The sequence below is a fragment of the Chiloscyllium punctatum genome, unplaced genomic scaffold (genome assembly GCF_047496795.1).
Source record: "Chiloscyllium punctatum isolate Juve2018m unplaced genomic scaffold, sChiPun1.3 scaffold_1299, whole genome shotgun sequence".
Taxonomy (NCBI): Eukaryota; Metazoa; Chordata; class Chondrichthyes; order Orectolobiformes; family Hemiscylliidae; genus Chiloscyllium; species Chiloscyllium punctatum.
In genome coordinates this window covers 1-7,500 of record NW_027311033.1, presented here as the reverse complement: position 1 = coordinate 7,500, position 7,500 = coordinate 1, and positions in this window count along the sequence as shown.

The window sequence follows — 7,500 nt, the reverse complement described above, 5'->3', positions numbered from 1 at the left end:
CTTCACAAGAGGCTTTATTAGGGAGTGCTAAGGCAAGGTTCTGTGCCCTCCACCCTCATCGCAACACCCATGGGAGCCTCCGGTCGTCAATAGACCGCCGCACCGGCCTCTGACTGACTCTCAGAATGGACGGAAAGAGCCGGGTAAGCCTTTCAAAAGATTCGACCACGTGCCGAAAACTTTAGACTTCCGTGAGCTCTCCGGCTTGCACCGAGACCCGAAGTCGACGTGCTAAGCACCACGGGACCCCTTTCGCCTGCAGGTCCCGAGCCGCCTTTATTTGCTGTTACGAGCATCGTGTGCCCCATACCTGCGTGACAAGCACCGCAGGGCGGCAGAGCCATCGCACTTAGCCGGGTGGCAGAGGAGGACCAGACTATTCACAGATAGCGGCCCAACGACTCCCAGAGCCGGTCGTGCGGCGCGCGAGGTCTGCTCTCTTCACAAGAGGCTTTATTAGGGAGTGCTAAGGCAAGGTTCTGTGCCCTCCACCCTCATCGCAACACCCATGGGAGCCTCCGGTCGTCAATAGACCGCCGCACCGGCCTCTGACTGACTCTCAGAATGGACGGAAAGAGCCGGGTAAGCCTTTCAAAAGATTCGACCACGTGCCGAAAACTTTAGACTTCCGTGAGCTCTCCGGCTTGCACCGAGACCCGAAGTCGACGTGCTAAGCACCACGGGACCCCTTTCGCCTGCAGGTCCCGAGCCGCCTTTATTTGCTGTTACGAGCATCGTGTGCCCCATACCTGCGTGACAAGCACCGCAGGGCGGCAGAGCCATCGCACTTGGCCGGGTGGCAGAGGAGGACCCGACTATTCACAGATAGCGGCCCAACGACTCCCAGAGCCGGTCGTGCGGTGCGCGAGGTCTGCTCTCTTCACAAGAGGCTTTATTAGGGAGTGCTAAGGCAAGGTTCTGTGCCCTCCACCCTCATCGCAACACCCATGGGAGCCTCCGGTCGTCAATAGACCGCCGCACCGGCCTCTGACTGACTCTCAGAATGGACGGAAAGAGCCGGGTAAGCCTTTCAAAAGATTCGACCACGTGCCGAAAACTTTAGACTTCCGTGAGCTCTCCGGCTTGCACCGAGACCCGAAGTCGACGTGCGAAGCACCACGGGACCCCTTTCGCCTGCAGGTCCCGAGCCGCCTTTATTTGCTGTTACGAGCATCGTGTGCCCCATACCTGCGTGACGAGCACCGCAGGGCGGCAGAGCCATCGCACTTGGCCGGGTGGCAGAGGAGGACCAGACTATTCACAGATAGCGGCCCAACGACTCCCAGAGCCGGTCGTGCGGCGCGCGAGGTCTGCTCTCTTCACAAGAGGCTTTATTAGGGAGTGCTAAGGCAAGGTTCTGTGCCCTCCACCCTCATCGCAACACCCATGGGAGCCTCCGGTCGTCAATAGACCGCCGCACCGGCCTCTGACTGACTCTCAGAATGGACGGAAAGAGCCGGGTAAGCCTTTCAAAAGATTCGACCACGTGCCGAAAACTTTAGACTTCCGTGAGCTCTCCGGCTTGCACCGAGACCCGAAGTCGACGTGCTAAGCACCACGGGACCCCTTTCGCCTGCAGGTCCCGAGCCGCCTTTATTTGCTGTTACGAGCATCGTGTGCCCCATACCTGCGTGACGAGCACCGCAGGGCGGCAGAGCCATCGCACTTGGCCGGGTGGCAGAGGAGGACCAGACTATTCACAGATAGCGGCCCAACGACTCCCAGAGCCGGTCGTGCGGCGCGCGAGGTCTGCTCTCTTCACAAGAGGCTTTATTAGGGAGTGCTAAGGCAAGGTTCTGTGCCCTCCACCCTCATCGCAACACCCATGGGAGCCTCCGGTCGTCAATAGACCGCCGCACCGGCCTCTGACTGACTCTCAGAATGGACGGAAAGAGCCGGGTAAGCCTTTCAAAAGATTCGACCACGTGCCGAAAACTTTAGACTTCCGTGAGCTCTCCGGCTTGCACCGAGACCCGAAGTCGACGTGCTAAGCACCACGGGACCCCTTTCGCCTGCAGGTCCCGAGCCGCCTTTATTTGCTGTTACGAGCATCGTGTGCCCCATACCTGCGTGACGAGCACCGCAGGGCGGCAGAGCCATCGCACTTGGCCGGGTGGCAGAGGAGGACCAGACTATTCACAGATAGCGGCCCAACGACTCCCAGAGCCGGTCGTGCGGCGCGCGAGGTCTGCTCTCATCACAAGAGGCTTTAGGGAGTGCTCAGGCAAGGGTCAGCCCGCAGCCTTCCTGGCAACACCCAGGGGAACCAGGCCACTCGCGTCTCTCGCCTTCATTTTCGACACGAGCGCCTGCGGAGGGCCACCACCCCCTCCGATTGTCAAGAGACCTCCGCACCGGCCTCTGACTTACTCTCAGAATGGACGGAAAGAGCCGGGTAAGCCTTTGAAAAGATTCGACCACGTGCCGAAAACTTTAGACTTCCGTGAGCTCTCCGGCTTGCACCGAGACCCGAAGTCGACGTGCTTAGCACCACGGGACCCCTTTCGCCTGCAGGTCCCGAGCCGCCTTTTATTTTTGTTACGAGTATCGTGTTCCCCAAACCTGGGTGACGAGCACCGCAGGGCGGCAGAGCCATCGCGCTTGTCCGGGTGGCAGAGGAGGACCAGACTATTCACAAATAGCGGCCCAACGACTCCCAGAGCCGGTCGTGCGGCAGGCGAGGTCTGCTCTCATCACAAGAGGCTTTAGGGAGTGCTCAGGCAACGGTCAGCCCGCAGCCTTCTTGGCAACACCCAAGGGAACCAGGCCACTCGCGTCTCTCGCCTTCATTTTGGACACGAGCGCCTGTGGAGGGACGGCCGGAGTCAACGTGGGGTTTGCCCGCCCTCCAATAGTGTCAAAAGACCGCCGCACAAGTCTCTGACTGACTCTTAGAACAGACAGAAAGAGTTTGTCAAATCTGTCAAAAAATTGACAAAGTGTCAAAAATTCGACTTCCAAGAGCTCTCCGGCATGCACTCATACCTGTCATTAAAGTGCTATGCCCGTGGAACCGTTTTTCGGATGCCTTTCAGAACGGTCCCGCGCCGCCATTTTGTTCTAAAAATCGTGTTCCCATATATCTCCGGGTACCCCGCCAACCTCACTGCGGAAAAACTACAAGTGGCACTGAATGGGTCTGAATTCCAAATTTGACTGCATCGGTCTGGAACTCGGTCCGGTCAAAACCGTTTGGATTTTTTCTCGGTCCGGACTTCCGCGACAGACAAAGTTAAAGTTTTCGGGCTGCAGGCACAAAACGACAGCTGGCCATTTGCCGGGCTCAATTCACCCAATTCCTCCGGCACTTCGGAGCACATGTTCGGTGTAAGTTTGCGAATCTTTCCCGATGCTGCAGCATTTTCCTCCGCTGACACTTAGAATATTTTTCACACTTTGCTGAAAATTTTTCTAAGTGTTTTTTTCCAAGTTTTCCTGGTTACTGATTTCTTCTTTTTAAACATTTTTCTAAGTTTTTCTGGTTACTGATTTCTTCTTTTTAAACATTTTTCGCAGTTTGTCTGGTTACTGATTTCTTCTTTTTAAACATTTTTCGCCGTTTTTCTGGTTACTGATTTCTTCTTTTTAAACATTTTTCGCCGTTTTTCTGGTTACTCATTTCTTCTTTTTAAACATTTTTCTAAGTTTTTCTGGTTACTGATTTCTTCTTTTTAAACATTTTTCTAAGTTTTTCTGGTTACTCATTTCTTCTTTTTAAACATTTTTCTAAGTTTTTCTGGTTACTCACTTCTTCTTTTTAAACATTTTTCTAAGTTTTTCTGGTTACTGATTTCTTCTTTTTAAACATTTTTCGCCGTTTTTCTGGTTACTGATTTCTTCTTTTTAAACATTTTTCGCCGTTTTTCTGGTTACTGATTTCTTCTTTTTAAACATTTTTCTAAGTTTTTCTGGTTACTCATTTCTTCTTTTTAAACATTTTTCTAAGTTTTTCTGGTTACTGATTTCTTCTTTTTAAACATTTTTCTAAGTTTTTCTGGTTACTCATTTCTTCTTTTTAAACATTTTTCTAAGTTTTCCTGGTTACTCACTTCTTCTTTTTAAACATTTTTCTAAGTTTTTCTGGTTACTGATTTCTTCTTTTTAAACATTTTTCTAAGTTTTTCTGGTTACTCATTTCTTCTTTTTAACATTTTTCTAAGTTTTTCTGGTTACTGACTTCTTCTTTTTAAACATTTTTCGCAGTTTGTCTGGTTACTGATTTCTTCTTTTTAAACATTTTTCGCCGTTTTTTCTGGTTACTGATTTCTTCTTTTTAAACATTTTTCTAAGTTTTTCTGGTTACTCACTTCTTCTTTTTAAACATTTTTCTAAGTTTTCCTGGTTACTGATTTCTTCTTTTTAAACATTTTTCTAAGTTTTTCTGGTTACTGATTTCTTCTTTTTAAACATTTTTCTAAGTTTTTCTGGTTACTGATTTCTTCTTTTTAAACATTTTTCGCAGTTTGTCTGGTTAATGATTTCTTCTTTTTAAACATTTTTCTAAGTTTGTCTGGTTACTGATTTCTTCTTTTTAAACATTTTTCTAAGTTTTTCTGGTTACTCACTTCTTCTTTTTAAACATTTTTCTAAGTTTTCCTGGTTACTCATTTCTTCTTTTTAACATTTTTCGCAGTTTTTCTGGTTACTGATTTCTTCTTTTTAAACATTTTTCTAAGTTTTCCTGGTTACTGATTTCTTCTTTTTAAACATTTTTCTAAGTTTTTCTGGTTACTGATTTCTTCTTTTTAAACATTTTTCTAAGTTTTTCTGGTTACTGATTTCTTCTTTTTAAACATTTTTCTAAGTTTTTCTGGTTACTCACTTCTTCTTTTTAAACATTTTTCTAAGTTTTTCTGGTTACTCACTTCTTCTTTTGAAACATTTTTCTAAGTTTTTCTGGTTACTGATTTCTTCTTTTTAAACATTTTTCTAAGTTTTTCTGGTTACTGATTTCTTCTTTTTAAACATTTTTCGCAGTTTGTCTGGTTACTGATTTCTTCTTTTTAAACATTTTTCGCCGTTTTTCTGGTTACTGATTTCTTCTTTTTAAACATTTTTCTAAGTTTTTCTGGTTACTCACTTCTTCTTTTTAAACATTTTTCTAAGTTTTTCTGGTTACTGATTTCTTCTTTTTAAACATTTTTCGCAGTTTTTCTGGTTACTGATTTCTTCTTTTTAAACATTTTTCTAAGTTTTTCTGGTTACTGATTTCTTCTTTTTAAACATTTTTCTAAGTTTTTCTGGTTACTCACTTCTTCTTTTTAAACATTTTTCTAAGTTTTCCTGGTTACTGATTTCTTCTTTTTAAACATTTTTCGCAGTTTGTCTGGTTACTGATTTCTTCTTTTTTAAACATTTTTCGCAGTTTTTTCTGGTTACTGATTTCTTCTTTTTAAACATTTTTCTAAGTTTTTCTGGTTACTGATTTCTTCTTTTTAAACATTTTTCTAAGTTTTTCTGGTTACTGATTTCTTCTTTTTAAACATTTTTCTAAGTTTTTCTGGTTACTCACTTCTTCTTTTTAAACATTTTTCTAAGTTTTTCTGGTTACTCACTTCTTCTTTTGAAACATTTTTCTAAGTTTTTCTGGTTACTGATTTCTTCTTTTTAAACATTTTTCGCAGTTTGTCTGGTTACTGATTTCTTCTTTTTAAACATTTTTCGCCGTTTTTCTGGTTACTGATTTCTTCTTTTTAACATTTTTCTAAGTTTTTCTGGTTACTCACTTCTTCTTTTTAAACATTTTTCTAAGTTTTTTCTGGTTACTGATTTCTTCTTTTTAAACATTTTTCGCAGTTTTTCTGGTTACTGATTTCTTCTTTTTAAACATTTTTCTAAGTTTTTCTGGTTACTGATTTCTTCTTTTTAAACATTTTTCTAAGTTTTTTCTGGTTACTCACTTCTTCTTTTTAACATTTTTCTAAGTTTTCCTGGTTACTGATTTCTTCTTTTTAAACATTTTTCGCAGTTTGTCTGGTTACTGATTCTTCTTTTTAAACATTTTTCGCAGTTTTTTCTGGTTACTGATTTCTTCTTTTTAAACATTTTTCTAAGTTTTTCTGGTTACTGATTTCTTCTTTTTAAACATTTTTCTAAGTTTTTCTGGTTACTCACTTCTTCTTTTTAAACATTTTTCTAAGTTTTTCTGGTTACTCACTTCTTCTTTTGAAACATTTTTCTAAGTTTTTCTGGTTACTGATTTCTTCTTTTTAAACATTTTTCGCAGTTTGTCTGGTTACTGATTTCTTCTTTTTAAACATTTTTCGCCGTTTTTCTGGTTACTGATTTCTTCTTTTTAAACATTTTTCTAAGTTTTTCTGGTTACTCACTTCTTCTTTTTAAACATTTTTCTAAGTTTTTCTGGTTACTGATTTCTTCTTTTTAAACATTTTTCGCAGTTTTTCTGGTTACTGATTTCTTCTTTTTAAACATTTTTCTAAGTTTTTCTGGTTACTGATTTCTTCTTTTTAAACATTTTTCTAAGTTTTTCTGGTTACTGACTTCTTCTTTTTAAACATTTTTCTAAGTTTTCCTGGTTACTGATTTCTTCTTTTTAAACATTTTTCGCAGTTTGTCTGGTTACTGATTTCTTCTTTTTAAACATTTTTCGCAGTTTTTCTGGTTACTGATTTCTTCTTTTTAAACATTTTTCTAAGTTTTTCTGGTTACTGATTTCTTCTTTTTAAACATTTTTCTAAGTTTTTCTGGTTACTCACTTCTTCTTTTTAAACATTTTTCTAAGTTTTTCTGGTTACTCACTTCTTCTTTTGAAACATTTTTCTAAGTTTTTCTGGTTACTGATTTCTTCTTTTTAAACATTTTTCTAAGTTTTTCTGGTTACTGATTTCTTCTTTTTAAACATTTTTCGCAGTTTGTCTGGTTACTGATTTCTTCTTTTTAAACATTTTTCGCCGTTTTTCTGGTTACTGATTTCTTCTTTTTAAACATTTTTCTAAGTTTTTCTGGTTACTCACTTCTTCTTTTTAAACATTTTTCTAAGTTTTTCTGGTTACTGATTTCTTCTTTTTAAACATTTTTCGCAGTTTTTCTGGTTACTGATTTCTTCTTTTTAAACATTTTTCTAAGTTTTTCTGGTTACTGATTTCTTCTTTTTAAACATTTTTCTAAGTTTTTCTGGTTACTCACTTCTTCTTTTTAAACATTTTTCTAAGTTTTCCTGGTTACTGATTTCTTCTTTTTAAACATTTTTCGCAGTTTGTCTGGTTACTGATTTCTTCTTTTTAAACATTTTTCGCAGTTTTTCTGGTTACTGATTTCTTCTTTTTAAACATTTTTCTAAGTTTTTCTGGTTACTCACTTCTTCTTTTATAACATTTTTCTAAGTTTTCCTGGTTACTGATTTCTTCTTTTTAAACATTTTTCTAAGTTTTCCTGGTTACTGATTTCTTCTTTTTAAACATTTTTCTAAGTTTTTCTGGTTACTCATTTCTTCTTTTTAAACATTTTTCGCAGTTTTTCTGGTTACTGATTTCTTCTTTT